This window comes from Piliocolobus tephrosceles, chromosome 3 (genome assembly GCF_002776525.5).
Source record: "Piliocolobus tephrosceles isolate RC106 chromosome 3, ASM277652v3, whole genome shotgun sequence".
In the NCBI taxonomy this organism is placed as follows: domain Eukaryota; kingdom Metazoa; phylum Chordata; class Mammalia; order Primates; family Cercopithecidae; genus Piliocolobus; species Piliocolobus tephrosceles.
In genome coordinates, this window is record NC_045436.1 from 2,526,687 (window position 1) to 2,542,822 (window position 16,136).

Genomic DNA, 16,136 nt, shown 5'->3' on the forward strand with positions numbered 1-16,136 from the left:
GTTTGCGTTGTAAGCACAACGCTATCCCTCAGCTTTACTGACACTCTCTGAAGCACTGTGATGTCAGTGATCATTTTTATGCCTGAAACTGGGTTTCAGCCCCTCTAATTAGAAGACCAGGCAGATGTGTGTGTATACAAATATATATGTATATAAATGTGTGCATCCATCTGTACATATGTATACACACACAACCTCTGTTGTACAGGCTATATGTTAAACAGATTAAAATGGCCTCATAAATAATTATAAAGCAACGTTTCCTTGGCTGTGCTTCTATCTCAGATTTCTGTAACAAAACTCAGAAAGAGGCCAGCGTAGCCAACAGTATCTTTTTCAGAGGTAAAGCCAGTGACAAAAATACTATCTTTTTCTAATTTGTTTGTGATGTGGCTGATGTGCCTCATTATTCAGGAGTCCCACTCTTGTTTCAGATATTAGCTTGATCAAAGGTTATCATTTTATGACACCTAATCCCTGGGCCGCATGTCATTATATTATACCCAGCATGGTTACCCTGTATAGGCTGCCCTGAACTTGCAAAATCTCACAGAGCCTTAGTGAAACCGTTTTTCTACATATTTTGCTGTCATCTACCCTTTTAAGAGCTCTAACACAAGCCTCTGGTATGGGTCAGGCAGGGACAAAGTGGAGAAAGGAAGCCACAGAAGCAAGGCCTTTCACAGTGACTTATTATCCTGGGACCCAATTTGAACACCTAGAAACTCTCCCTCCTGCAGCGAACTCTTCCTGAGTCGCTTGTACGTGACGAAACACATCTGAATCCTTTGGAGAACAAAGTGTAGACTCAAAACTTTTCCTACGATATGACAGTGAGAAAGGTAGATACATCCACGTTAATTCAAATTTTACAACATTACGATGCATTCTACCCCAGATTCACACACACCATAAGGCCAAATGCCAGCCCCGAGTGGATAAAAGAAATTTGTTAACATCATGAGAAACTAATCCTTAATTTCTCCATAGTAATTTCCAGATAGATGATGTCCCACTCGTGAAACATCTTAAAGTTCTGTAGAAGGGTGCTGTCATTAATACGTCAGTACATGCCTGTGTGTGTACCTAATTATCACCTATGTTTACTTCATGCTGCTAAAAATGTTTCTCAAGGAAAAATATCATGGCTCATTAGCTCACAAAATTAGTTGGAAAGAGTTCGATACCCTATAATGCAGGGGAATTTAATTTTTCTATTATTCAAAGTATTGCCTTTTAGTTCATATGGATAAAATATATTATTGTGATTTATCAAAAAGTATGTGTAGTAAACTATTGAAATAAAACATATGATGAAACCACTCACTTATTTTTGCTGACGTATCGTTTCAAGCGTTAGTACATGTAATTATCATTTATATGGGGTCATTCACATACATATCAAAAAAGACTTTTTTCCAAGAAAAAGTTTCATAGCATTCAAATCTCATTGTGTCTTTTACCAAACAGTTCACGTTCAGTTTAATTTTATTTTCCATATCTGGATTGGAAATTGTTTCACATTTTTAAAAAACTACTCTTATTACAAAGTATCCTTCACATCTCACGAATTAATTAACTTTAGTAACGACACCTAATTAATTAAATATTCCTAACTGTAGATGTTGTTGACTCAGTTTAAAGATATCTGACAAATAGTAGCAGTGCCTGAAGTTTGTGGGGTCGGTAAAAAAGAGTTGTCATGCCAACTGCACAGTCATTGTGTGACCACAGGGGGAAGACACGTACCTCTCTGAGCCTTCAGCTGGTTCCACTGTGCTCTACCACGTGAACCCCCCTATTACCATCCCCATTTGTACATTTCCATTGTTATGGGATGCTCGAACTGTTCAGTTATGTAATGGAAATTCATGGATTCCTATGATGATGAATGATGCATATGGCTTCAAGACATGAGATTTACTCTTGAGAACACATTCTCTTTATGTTATTATTAATAATTTTGATTATCCAGTTTCTACATAAACCAAAGTCCCAACATAATGTAAACTAATGTACTAAATCTAAAAGATAAAATTCATCAAGACTTCCAAAAATTATTTTCACCTTTTTATTTGTACTTTCATGACTCAGAAGTCTCTTTTTTCTTTTAATTATAACCATTTGACTTTCTTCTGTTGATTAGCGTTCCAAAAAAGGCCAAAAAGAAAGGAAAAGGCACTACGGCATATTTGTTGCTGCACGTATTCAATTTGAAATTGTATTGACCACTGGAGTCAAACTACATTTGAAAAAAAAATGGAGTCGAAATGGGAAAGACTTTCCGGATCAGGAAAAGACAGTGACTTCCCTCTGTCTGCTATTAAATAGTGTCAGGCCTTTGAGTAATTATTGATAATGCCCATTCTGAAGCCACATTGTAAGGTTCTAAAATATGCATTTGAGAATTGTATCCACTCTAGGAGTAGTAGCTTGTGTTTTTTGGTTTAAAAACTTTTCCTTAAGAATAAGAAAACAGAACTTTATCTAACATATGTTTTCAAAGCCCTTAGCTATCCATTACGTCATCTATCTTGCTCTGTTTTCTAACTTTTCATTCTTTTGCCAATAATATTTTATTTGATTAACTTATCTTATCTTGAGCAGTTTCTCAAAATAAGGAGCCTAACCACAGCTCACATAGTTTCGAAATAGAATCATGAAGAAGGAAAGCCAAGGTAGTTAAAGACGGGGAGTACGTTTTATTCACTCAGGAATGATTTTCCATTTGTTTGTGTCATCTCTGATTTCTTTGAGCAGTGGTTTGTAATTCTCATTGTAGGGATCTTTCACCACCCTGGTTAGCTGTATTCCTAGGTATGTTATTCTTTTTGTGGCTATTGTGAATGGGGTTGTGTTCCTGATTTGGCTCTAAGTGTGGATGCTGTTGGTGTAGAGAAATGTTATGGATTTTTGTACATTGATTTTGTATCCTGAAACTTTGCTGAAGTTGTTTAACAGATCTAGGGGCTTTAGGGCACAGACTGTGGGGTTTTCTAGGTATAGAATTATGTCATCTGAAAACAGAGATAGTTTGATTTCCTCTCTTCCTATTTGGATACCTTTTATTTCTTTCTCTTGCCTGATCACTCTGGTTAGGACTTTCTAGTACTATGTTGAATAAGAGTTGTGAGAGAGGGCATCCCTGTCTTGTTCTGATTTTCAAGTGAAATGTTTCCAGCTTTTGCCCATTCAGTATGCTGTTGGCTGTGGGCTTGTCGTAGATGGCTCTTATTATTTTGAGGTAGGTTCCTTCAGTGCCTAATTTGTTGAGAATTTCTAACATGAAGGGATGTTGAGTTTTATCAAAAGTCTTTTCTGCATCTATCGAGATGATCAAGTGGTTTTTGTTTTTATTACTGTTTATGTGATGAATCATATTTACTGATTTGCATATGTTGAACCAACCTTGCAACCCTGGGATAAAACCTACTTGATCATGGTAGATTAGCTTTCTGATGTGCTGCTGGATTCAGTTTGCTGGTATTTTATTGAGGATTTTTGCATCGATGTTCAGCAAAGTTATTGGCTTTATGTTTTCTTTTGTTGTGTTTCTGCCAGATTTTTGGTATCAGGATGATGCTGGCCTCAGAATGAGTTAAGCAGAAGTCTCTTCTTCTCCATTTTTACAAATAGTTTTAGTATAAATGGTACCAGCTCTTCTTTGTGCATCTGGTAAAATTCAGCTGTGAATCTGTCTGGTCCCAGGGTTTTTCTTGTTAGTAAGCTTTTTATTACAGATTCTATTTTAGAACTCATCATTGGTCTGTTCAGGGACTTAATTTCTCTCTGGTTCAATTTTGGGAGGCTGTTTGTTTCCAGAAATTTAACCATTTCCTCTTGGTTTTCTAGCTTCTGTGCTTAGAGGTATTTGTAGTCGTATTCTGAGAGTTTTGTATTTCTGTAAGTTTGGTGATACTGTCCCCTTTGTCATTTCTGACTGTTTATTTAGATCTTCTCTTTTTTTCTTTATTAGCCTAGCTAGTGGTCAACCAATCTTTTCTGTTGTTTGAAATTACCAACTTCTTGATTTGTTGATCTTTGAGACGATGTTTCTGTCTCAATCTCTTTCAGTTCAGCTCTGATTTTGGTTATTTCTTGTCTTCTGCTAGCTTTGAGGTTGACTTGCTCTTGTTTTTCTAGTTCTTCCAGGTGTAATGTTACGTCTTTACTTTGATCGTTTTAACTTTTGAATGTGGGCATTTAGTGCTATATAAACTTTCCTCTCAACACTGCTTTAGCTGTGTCCTAGAGATTATCATATGTTATATCTTTGTTCTCATTAGTTTCAAATAATTTCTTGATTTCTGCCCTAATATCGTTGTTTACCCCAAAGTCATTCAGGAGCAGGTTGTTTAATTTCCATATAATTGTATGGCTTTGAGTGCTTTCCTTAGTATTTATTTTTGTTTATATTGTGCTGTGGTCTTGAGTGTCATTGGTATGATTTCAACTTTTTTTTAATTTGATGAAAATTATGTGATGGCTCATTGTGTGGTTGATACATGGTATGTGCCATGTACAAATGAGAAGAATGTATATTCTGTTGGTTTTGAGTGAAAATTTCTGTAGATGTCTGTTACATCCTTTATTTGTTCAAGCGTTGAGTTCAGATACTGAGTGTCTTTGTTAATTTTCTGCCTCAATGATCTGTCTAATACTGTCAGTGGGGTTTTGATGTCTTGCACTATTATTGTGTGGTTATTTAGGTCTCTTTGTAGGTCTCTAAGAACTTGCTTTATGAATCTGGGTATTCCTATGTTGGGTGCGTATATATTTAGGATAGTTAGGTCTTTTTGTTGAATTGAACCTTTATCGTTATGTAATGCTCTTATTTGTCTTTTTCAATCATTGTTGGTTTAAAGTCTGTTTTGACTGAAATTAGAATAGCAACCGCTGCTGTTTTCTGTTTTCCATTTGCTTGGTAGATTTTTCTCCATCCTTTTACTTTGAGCCTATGGGTGTCAGTGCATGTGAAATGGGTCTCTTGAAGATAGCATACATTTGGGTGTTGCTTCTTTATGCAACTTGCCACTCTGTGTCTTTTAATTGGGACATTTCACCCGATTACATTCAAAGTTTATATTGATACATGCAGATCTGATTCTGTCATGTTGTTAGCTAGTTATTATGCAGACTTGATTATGTAGTTGCTTTACAGTGTTGACGGTCTATGTACTTAAGTATGCTTTTGTGAAGGCCGGTAATTTTTCCACATTAAGTACTTCCTTAAGGACCTCCTATAAGGCAAATCTGGTTTTAATGAATTCCCTTAGTATTTGCTTCTCTGGAAAGAATCTTATTTATTTTTTGCTTATGATGCTGAATTTGGCCATCTGTAAAATTCTTGGTTAGAATTTCTTTTCTTTAAGATGCTAAATATAGGCTCCCAATCTCTTCTGGTTTGTAGGGTTCTGCTCAAAGGTCCACTGTTAGCCTAATTGGGTTCCCTTTGTAGGTGATCTGCTCCTTCTCTCTGGCTACCTTTAACATTTTTTCTTTCATTTTGACCTTGGGGACTCTAATGACTATATGTATTGATGATGGTCAGCTTGTATAGTATCTCACAAGGATTCTCTGCATTTCTTGAACTTGAATGTTGGCCTCAATAGTGAGGTTGGCGAAATTTTCATGGACAATGTCACCAAAATGTTTTCCAAATTGTTTGCTTTCTTTCCTTCTCTTTCAGGGATGTCAGCGAGTCATAGATTTGGTGTCTCTATATAATCCCATATTTCTTGCAGGTTTTGTGCACTCTTCTTGATTCTTTTTTTAAAACTTTTGTCTGATTATGTTGAATCATATATTTTTTGAGTTCTGAGATTATTTCCTCAGCTCGGTCAATTCTACTGTTAATGCCATTGTATTATGAAATCTCAAAGTGAGTTTTTCAGCTCTATCAGATCAGTTTGGTTCATTCTTAAAATGGTCATTTCATCCTTCAGCTCCTGGAAAATTTTGTTGTATTCCTTAGATTCCTTGGGTTGAGTTTCAAAGTTGTCCTGAATCTCGATGATCATCATTTGTATCCGTAGTCTGAATTCTATTTCTGTCATTTCAGCTACTTCAGCCTGGTTAAGAACCATTGCGGGAAAACTAGTGCCAGTGTTTGGAGGTAAGAAGACGCTGACTTTTTGAGTTGCCAGAGTTCTTGTACTGGTTCTTTCTCATGTGTGTGAGCTGATGTTTCTTCAGTTTTTGAAGTTGCTGTCTTTTGGAGGGAGTTTTTTAGCTTTTATCTTTTTTGATGACCTTGGGGGTTTGATTGTGGTATAAGGTGGGTTCAGTCAAATGGCTTAATTTCTGGAAGATTTTAGGGGGCCAAACCTCAGCTCAGCACTCCCAGGCTGTGTACCCTAATTCTGGGAGCTGGTACCAGGCCCCTGCTTTGTTCTCCTGCCATTCCAGGTTAGGAAGCTGCTGTGCTGGATGGGCAGAGATGTTCCCAGTCTGCTGGCCACAACACTTTGTTAGGGGTTGCCCATCAAGGCACTTTGTTGTGACTTTAAGATCCATGCTTGCTCATGTGTGCCAGTAGCCGTGTTGTGAGGAGGCGTACACATGTTAGCTTCTGGGGTGTACCAGCAGTAACAGGGCCTTGGTCTTCCCGCATGTGCATGCACTGGCAGTGGCAGGGGTGGTGCATTGGCGGGGGCTTGGCCACCAGCATCTGCATGGGTGTTTGCACCAGTGGCAGCAGCAATGGTGTTGGGGCAGGCCGGGGGGCCGTGTCAATGTCCATGAGCACATTTTCATGGGTCATTAGGCAATTTAAGCTTCAGTCCTCTTCTCAGAAAACAGTGATAATAATTACATTGACCCCATTGAATTTCTTTGAAGATTCAATGAGATGATCCATATAAAGAATATGGCACAGTGCAGAACACAGAGTAGGCATAAATAATTATTAGAAATTATGGGCCTGGTGCAGTGGCTCACACCTGTAATCCCAGTACTTTGGGAGGCTGAGGGGGGTGGATCACCTGAGGTCAGGAGTTCGAGACCAACCCAGACAACATAGTGAAACCCCATCTCTACTAAAAATACAAAAATTAGCCAGGTGTGGTGGTGGGAACCTGTAATGCCAGCTACTCGGGAGGTGGAGGCAGGAAAATTGCTTGAACCCTGGAGGTGGAGGTTGCAGTGAGCCAAGATTTCTTAAGGAAGCCTGAGTTGTTTATGCTTTAGTCTATTAAAAAATAGATTTTTGGTATAACAAACTGAAATAATGAACATAACAGAAAAACACAAATCAGTTGTAACTAAAAGTTTCCAACAGTTGGAACATATTTCCTGTTTTCAGAGTATAGAATTTATAAAGGTAACAAGAAATAATGTAACTGGAAGATTCTGAGTCGGGCCCTGTATTTCTCCTCAAACACACACAATTGTCCTTTAAGATTTTTAGAAATTCTGCAGAAAAGTTATATCATCATGAAGAGATAACAAGCTCTTCTCTTAGTCTTTTTTTTCTTTTGGTATAAAATAAATGTTTCTGAAAGCTAACTCTCATCAACATGAAAGTGAAATTATTAATGAGCTCTTGAAAATACACATAAGGAAAAATAAGCCCATGTTCATCTTTCTTATCTGGCCTGAAGGAGAGATCATTTGGTCACAGCTTGGAGTCAGCCATCAGCTCCACCATGGAAAGAAATGACCTAGTTCACTCTGGTATTTCTCACTGGAGATTAAAATATATAAAAGTTTAAAGAGTGGTATCTGTCTGGATAGATCCATACAAAGAAATATATATAAAGACAGGTGTGTGTGTGTGTGTGTGTGTATACACACACATATATGATTAGCTTCACAAAATTGTATAAAAGTTGTAATAAATGCATTTCATAAGCATGCATTTTACTTACAATCTTATATATTAAGATTACATAAACATTTTATTATAGATTCTGCTCTGTTATTTCCAAAAAGAAAATACAATTTTTAAAAAGTCACCTTAGACTTATATTTCATGAATTTTTCCTTTTTTTCCCATCTGGGCAAAAATAGGGACCAGACTCAATTATATTCAATGATTTTTTAAATAAAACTCTTGAATAATGAGATTATAGCAATGAAATGTCCTAAGTTGATTACAGACTATTGCTCCCCTCTTCACTTCCCTAACTCCAAATTCTCAGGAACTCTCTCAGAGCAGCAAGATAATAGCAGCAGAAGCTACCTCGTGGTAGGGGGAGGCTTCAGTATCAACAGGGGTAACTGCTGGTAAGCAGAGGAGTAATCATTGCTCTTTTTGCTGGAAATCAGCTGGTTCTGGAGTTGTCTTCTACTTTTAGTCATCTCAGCCCATTCAGAAACTGACCTAGAAAATGGCATTGTCGATACTTTGCTAGTCTGAACTTCACTGTTGGCTGTTCACCATGTAGATGCTTGTGCCTACAGAGCAGTTGCAGGGAGACAGAGTGACAAGTAGAAAATTATGAAAGGGTGTCATACCACCAATTGCTATAATGTATACCTAAGTCTCCAAGTAAGTGCTAAATTGGGGAGCTGAATGTGTAAGGGCTGAGGTATTTGAGAGAGTGCTCCATTGTTGATTTGACACAGTTGCCTGAAGTTTGGGCGGAGTTAACACAGGTGAAGGGGAGGCAAGTTTAAGTAGAGTGTGCACACTGGGGAGTCAAAAAATATATTGATGGGTGCATAGGGTGGAGCAAAACTGGAGAGAGAACTGACAACCACACAGAGGAGTCTGGGGATTGACAAAGCAGAAAATTGGGGAAATTCAAACATTTTTGAGTAAGGAAGAGGCCTGATGAAAAGCAATATGCCAACATTAATAATAAAACCCCAATATGCCAATATATAAACACATTGCAGTGTTTGTGTGTTCATATATTTTAAATATATCTTGACTAAAATATTATTTGTTCAGTCATGCACAACCATGTTATTGGTATTACTTTTTTCTTTTCTTTCTTTCTTTTTTTGAGATGGAGTTTCACTCTTGTTGCCCAGGTGGGAGTGCAATGGTGCAATCTGGGCTCACCTCCGCCTCCCGGGTTCAAGTGATTCTCCTGCCTCAGCCTCCCAAGTAGCTGGGATTACAGGCACACGTCACCATGCCTGGCTAATTTTGTATTTTTAGTACAGACGGGGTTTCTCCATGTTGGTCAGGCTGGTCTCGAACTCCCGACCTCAGGTGATCCGCCCGCCACAGCCTCCCAAAGTGCTGGGATTACAGGGATGAGCCACAGCATCCCCTGTTATAGGCATACTTAAGTGAGAAACCCATAATGTCTCAACATGCATTACCACAAAAATTAACAAAATAGATTCTTCAATTTTTGTTTGTAGTCATTCCATGCACTTGTTAATTCTAGCAATGGCCATGACAGGTCCATCTATAAAATCAGTACAACAAAGATAAACAAAGTGACAGCTACTGTGTTTGTGGGCATTCAGTCAAAAAGCCATTGGTACTCCTTTATTTTTGGTTTGAAGTTACACCCTTACTTTTCTAGTTTGTTTGTTTTCTCCAACGTCTCCCTAACCCCTGGTAACCACCATTATCTCTACTTCTATGAGTTCAGCTTCTTTTGATTTAATACGCAATTATGTAAGTAAGATCATGCAATATTTTTCTTTCTGTGCCTGGCTTACTTCAAATAGCATAATGTCCTCCAGGTTTATCCATGTTGTCACAAATGACCGGATTTCCTTCTTTCTAAAGGCAGGATAGCATTGTATTGTGTATATATACTACAGTTCTTTATTGATTCAACCATTAATGGACACTTAGGTTGACTCCATATCTTGGCTACTGGGAATAATGCTGCAATGGACATGAGAATGCAAATACCTGTCATACAAAGATACTGATTTTCTCTTGGACATATACCCACTAGTGGGATTGCTGGCTCATATGGCAGCTCTATTTTTACTTTTTGAGGAAGATCTGTACAGTTTTCCATAACGTCTGTGCTAATTAACATTCCCAGCAGCAGTATGCAAGGCCTTCCTCTTTTCTACATCCTTGCCAACATTTAACTTTCATCTCTTTGATAAAAGCCATTCTAACAGGTGTGAGCTGCTATTTTGTTGTGGCTTTCATTTGCATTTCTCTGCTGATTAGTGATGCTGAGCATCTCTTCATACACCTGCTGGTTATTTGCAAGTCTTCTTTTTCCATATACTTGCTGGCCTTTTCTATGTCTTATGCTATCTCACACCACATACAAAAGTAAACTCAAAGCAGATTAAAGACCTACATGAAAGGCCTGAAACTGTAAACTTGCTGAAGCAAAATACAGGGGGGAAGCTCCATAACTTTGGTCTGAGCAATAATGTCTTTTACATGAACCCAAAAACACAAGGAAAAAAAAAATAGACGAATGAGATCATATCAACTTTAAATGCTTCCGCACATTTGAGGAAACAATCAACTGAGTGCAGAGAGAACCTGTAGAATAGGAGAAAATATTTGCAAACCCTACATTTAGTGATGGATTAACATCTGAAATATACAAGACACAACTCAATAGGAAGAAACCAAATAATCCAATTTAAAAATGCACAAAAAATTTGAATAGACATTTCTCAAAAGAAGACCATGTGTGTCTGACGTCCAAAGACACACAATTTAGAGAAATCTAAAGAAGGCTATGATCTACAGTAATCTGGTAGATAGTTTAGGAAAACTTGCCGTTCAAGTAAGGCAGTAACAGGGCTCTGTTCCCAAGCAGACAATGCCAGGCAAAGCATGCAGGTGGATGCTGACCGGAATTCATGGCTGTGACGAGAAGAGGAATATGAATCTCTAAATCCTTAGTGAGCTTGGAAAAAGGCATAATTGTGGCCGGGCGCGGTGGCTCACGCCTGTAATCCCAGCACTTTGGGAGGTCAAGGCGGGTGGATCACGAGGTGAGGAGTTCAATACCAGCCTGGCCAAGATGGTGAAACCCCGTCTCTACTAAAAATACAAAAATTAGCTGAGCGTGGTGGCGGGCACCTGTAATCCCAGCTACTCGGGAGGCTGAGGAAGGATTGCTTGAATCCAGGGGGCAGAGTTTGCAGTGAGCCAAGATCACACCACTGCATTCCAGCCTGGGCGACAGAGTGAGATGCTGTATCAAATTTAAAAAAGGCATAATTGCTACATTGTGAGGTCCAACTCACCCCTATATTTGCCGAAAGAGCAACTCTAGCCAAAAATGCAAAATAAGAAGCGACTCTCTGAAAATCTTGCATACATTTATATTACTATATCTCTCAGGTATTCTAAAGTGCTAAATGAATTAATTTTTTTCTGAATGAATACTTAAAAATACCTATAATTAAATGGCATATGATAAAAGCACTCACATGCATAAAATGCATATTCATCTTTAGTTAACTTTTCGAACAGTTGCAAAAAGTCCAATTTTGTGGTTTAGTTGCTTAGTGTGCCTAAGATTAATATTTCTTGCATCACAACAGATACTCACAGGCATCCTCTATTTATTATTCTTTCTGTTACTGTAAACGGGACAACTGGAACTCAGGTTCTCAAATCAAGGCAGAAACCCCTTTGACGCAGCAGTGATTACTTTGTGGGTTTCCCCTTTTGGTGCTCATTTTAAGACATTTCGGTTTGTCTTTAAAACTTAAAGGCTATTGATATGCAGAATCCTAATAAAATAGATGTTTCAGTGTTCGTGTGGAACGTTTCTCTAATTGGGTTTTAATTGAACTATTTGAAATGGATATTTCAAAACCTGAGTGGGTGTTTTAATAATGTGCTCCAATATGCAGCTGATAATGCCTTTATTCCTATCGACTGTCAGTGAATTTAAACTTCTATCAGGATTTACTGGTCACTGCTTCCTGTGACATCCTCTTTTTGTTCCCTGCACAGGCATTCCAGCAGTAACCTTGATAAGACTAATAGCCAGGAAACAAAACTATGAAGACATATTACGTGGCCTCAAATAAAAACTTTCATATAATATATTATGTCCACATTCTTAGGGTGGCAAACATTGCTTATGGTTCAGAGAGAAGCCTACCGTCTGTCACCTGAGGAGCAGGCACAACAGCAGTTGCTCTGAACAGAGATATTCCTTTTTAAGATATAATCTACTCTGCTGTGTTAGAGGAGAACAATCTAGGGCACACAGAGGAGTCTACTGTCTAGCAAAAGTCCAGTCCCTTCATCATTTCATCCCTTTTTTTTTTTTTTTTTTGAGACGGAGCCTCGCTCTGTCGCCCAGGCTGGAGTGCAGTGGCCGGATCTCAGCTCACTGCAAGCTCCGCCTCCCGGGTTTACGCCATTCTCCTGCCTCAGTCTCCCGAGTAGCTGGGACTACAGGCGCCGCCACCTCGCCCGGCTAGTTTTTTTGTATTTTTTAGTAGAGACAGGGTTTCACCGTGTTAGCCAGGATGGTCTCGATCTCCTGACCTCGTGATCCGCCCGTCTCGGCCTCCCAAAGTGCTAGGATTACAGGCTTGAGCCACCGCGCCCGGCCCATTTCATCCCTTTTTATTACTCTGAAATCGAGGTTGTAAGAAGGATTGTACAGACTCTCAGAGAGATGCACTCCAGATCTCCGAAGATGAGAATTGGACTAACCAAGATGGTGTTCCTGTTGCTACAGCAAACTCTGGTTTGATAACACAGGCCTAGCTCATATTATTGTACTTCCATCTATTGTGCTTTGCAGATATTACATTTCTTACAGATTGAAGATTTGTTGCAACCTGGCCTCAAGCATGTCTATTAGCGCCATTTTCCCCAGCATGTCCTGCTTCATATCACTGTGTCACATTTTGGTAATTCTTGTGATTTCAAACTGTCGTTATTATTATGTTTCTTATGATGATCCGTGATCAGTGATCTTTGATATTACTATTGTAATTGTCTTGAGGCACCATGAACTGCACCCGTGCAAGACTAAGAATTTGATCCAGAAATGTGGCATGAGCACCGACTGCTCCACTGACCAGTCATTTTCCAATCTCTCTCCCTCTCCTCAGGCCTAAGATACAACCACTGGAATTAGGCCAATTAATAATCCTACAATAGCCTCTAGGTGTTCAAGTGAGAGGAAGAGTCACATGTCTCTTACTCTAAATCAAAAGCTAGAAATGATTCAGCTTAGTGAGGATAGCATGTCCAAAGCCAAAACAGGTTAAAAGCTGGGCCTCTTGCACCAAGCAGTTACCCAAGTTGTGAATCCAAAGGAAAGGTTCATGAAGGATATTAAAACTGCTACTCCAGTGAACATACAAATGATAAGAAAGCAAAACAACCTAACTGCCAAATTAAAGAAAGTTTGAGTGGTCTGCACAGAAAATCAAACCAGCTACAACATTCCCTTAAGCTGAAGCTTAATCCACCACAGGGCCCTAACTCTACTCAAGTCTATGAAGCCTGACAGAGGTGAGGGATTGGCAGAAAGTTTCAAGCTGGCAAAGGCTGGATCATAAGGTTTAAGAAAAGAAGCCATCTCCATAACCTAACAGTGCTAGGTGATGCAGCAAATATTAGTGTGGAAGCTGCAGTAAGTTATCCAGAGGATCTACCTAAGATCATTGACGAATGTAGCTACACTAAATAACTGATTTTCAATCTATACAAAACACCCTCCTATTGAAAGAAGATGCCATCAGAGGCAAATGGCATCTCCTATTTAAGAAGGCTTCCATGACTGGAAAGAAGTCAATGCATAGCTTCAAAGCTTCAAAGGACAGGCTGACTTTCTTGTGAAGGGCTAATGTAGCTGCTATATATTTTTTCAAATTTCAAAAATATTCTACTTCATTTTTGCTAGAGACAAGGTCTCACTATGTTGCCCAGGCTGGTCTCAAACTCCTGGACTCAAGCAATCCTCCCACCTCAGCCTTCCAAAGTGCTGGGATTACAGGCATGAGCCACAGCACCCAACCTAGCTCGTTACTTTTTAAGTTGAAGTCAATGCTCATTTACCATTCTAAAAATCCTAGGACCCTTAAGAATTGTGCTAAATCTGCTCTTCTTGTGCTCTGCAAAGGGAACAGGGAAGCTGGGATGACAGCACATCTTTTAACAGCATGGTTTACTCAATATTTTAAGCCTACGGTTGAGAACTACTTTTCAGAAAAAAAGGATTCTTTTCAAAGCATTACTGCTCTTTGGCAATGTACCTGTCTTAAGAGCTGCGATGGGAATGTACAAAGGTATTAATGTTGTTTTCATGTCTGCTGGCACAACATCTATTCTGCACCCCATGGATCAAGGAGTCATTTCAACTTTGAAGTCTTATTATTTGTGAAACATATTTCATAAAAGCCACAGCTGCCATAGACAGTGACTACTCTGATGCATCTGGGAAAAGTAAATTGGAAACCTGCTGGAAAAAAATGTAACATTTGGGATGCTATTCAGGACATTCAAAATTCATGGGAGGAGGTCAAAATGTCAACATTCACAGGAGTTCAGAAGAAGCTGGTTCCAACTGTCATAGATAATATTGAGGAGTTGAAGACTTCAATGGAGAAAGTAACTGCAGACGTTGTAGAAATAGCAAGAGGACTAAAATTAGAAGTGGAGCATGAGGATGTGACTGGGTTGCTGGAATCTCGTGATCAAACGTTAACAGATGAGGAATCGCAACTTATGGATCAGCTAAGAAAGTGCTTTCTTGGGACAGAACCTTCTCCTGGTGAAGACTCAGTGACATTGTTGAAATGACAACAAAGGATTTAAAGTATTACATAAATTTAGTTGATCAAGCAGTGGCAGGGCTTAAGAGAATTAACTCCCATTTTGAAAGAAGTTCTAATATGACAAAAATGCTATCAAACGGCATCATATGCAACAAAGAAACCTTTTCTGAAAGGAAGAGTCAGTTGATGCAGCAAATGTCACTGTTGTCTTACATTAAGAAATTGCCACAGCAACCTTAACCTTCAGCATTCGACACCTTGATTGGTCAGAAGCCATCAACATAGAGGCAAGATCCCCACCAGAAAAAGATTATGACTTTGCCGAAGGCTCTGATTGTTGGTTGCATTTTTAGCAATGAAGTATTTTTAATTAAGGCATGTAGAGTACTTTAATAATGCTACTGCACACTTAATAGACTACATATGTACAGTGTAAACATAGCTTTTGTATGCACTGGGAAACCAAAGTCTTTGTGTGACTCACTTTATTGAAATGTTCTCTTTATTGCAGTGGTCTGAAACTGAACTCACAATATTTCTGAGGCATGTCTGTGCTGCCCTCTCCCAAGAACGCCTACGTGACCAGCCCTCAAACTGGATCTTCTGCCTCCAAATTATGTTTGCAGTTCATGTAGCAGGCATAACAGACTTCAATTCTAATAGTTACCTTCTTGCAATCTCTAGTAGCTGCAGCAGTCTCTCACTGCAGATGTCTATTGTGATTCTGGGCCCCTGGCCCTTGGTCTACATCTCACATACATTCAACCTTCTTGTACTTCCAGCCTCTTCTCCTTGTGGCTTGCTTGCTCTGTCACTTTGCTTATGTGCACTGTGGCCAAAGCTAAGGCCCCAGGGAGCATCAAGAAAAGGCAAACATCTGTGAGTTGGATATGTGCCAATACTGATATTCTCTTATACCGCAATGCCCTGTGCTAGAGCATCAGAGAGGAAACGCAGAATGCAGCCATACTTCTTTTCAACCTACTGGTCACATTTGGGTGGTTCAAGGTAATATACCCATTTTTTATGTCTAGATGCTACACTGACACTGATGAAAATACATTCATTTGTAGGAATAGATTAGATGTAAAATTTCAGAACATAAAAAGCACATGTGGTGTCTTGAATCTAAATTGCACTCAAGAATACCATGTATAATTCCAATAAAACAACGTAAACAAGGTACAGTGTTAGTTGGTTTGATAAAATGAATAAGAGGAGGAGGCCTGGAGCCCAACTATCCAGGTTCAAATTCCAGTTCTACTATTTTTACTAGTTGTGTGTGACCTTGGACAAGTTCCTAAACTTCTCTAAGGCCTAGTGTCCCCAGTTGTGACAGGGTAATGTTGACTCTCTCCTAGAATTGCTGGGAAGATTTAGTGAATGTCCCTGGGCAAGTACTCAGGACATCCTGCCTATCACTGTTTTTCAGTCAAACAATAAAGCTTGCGCACATCAGCATGAATAATTGCTAGAAAAATAATTTTGAG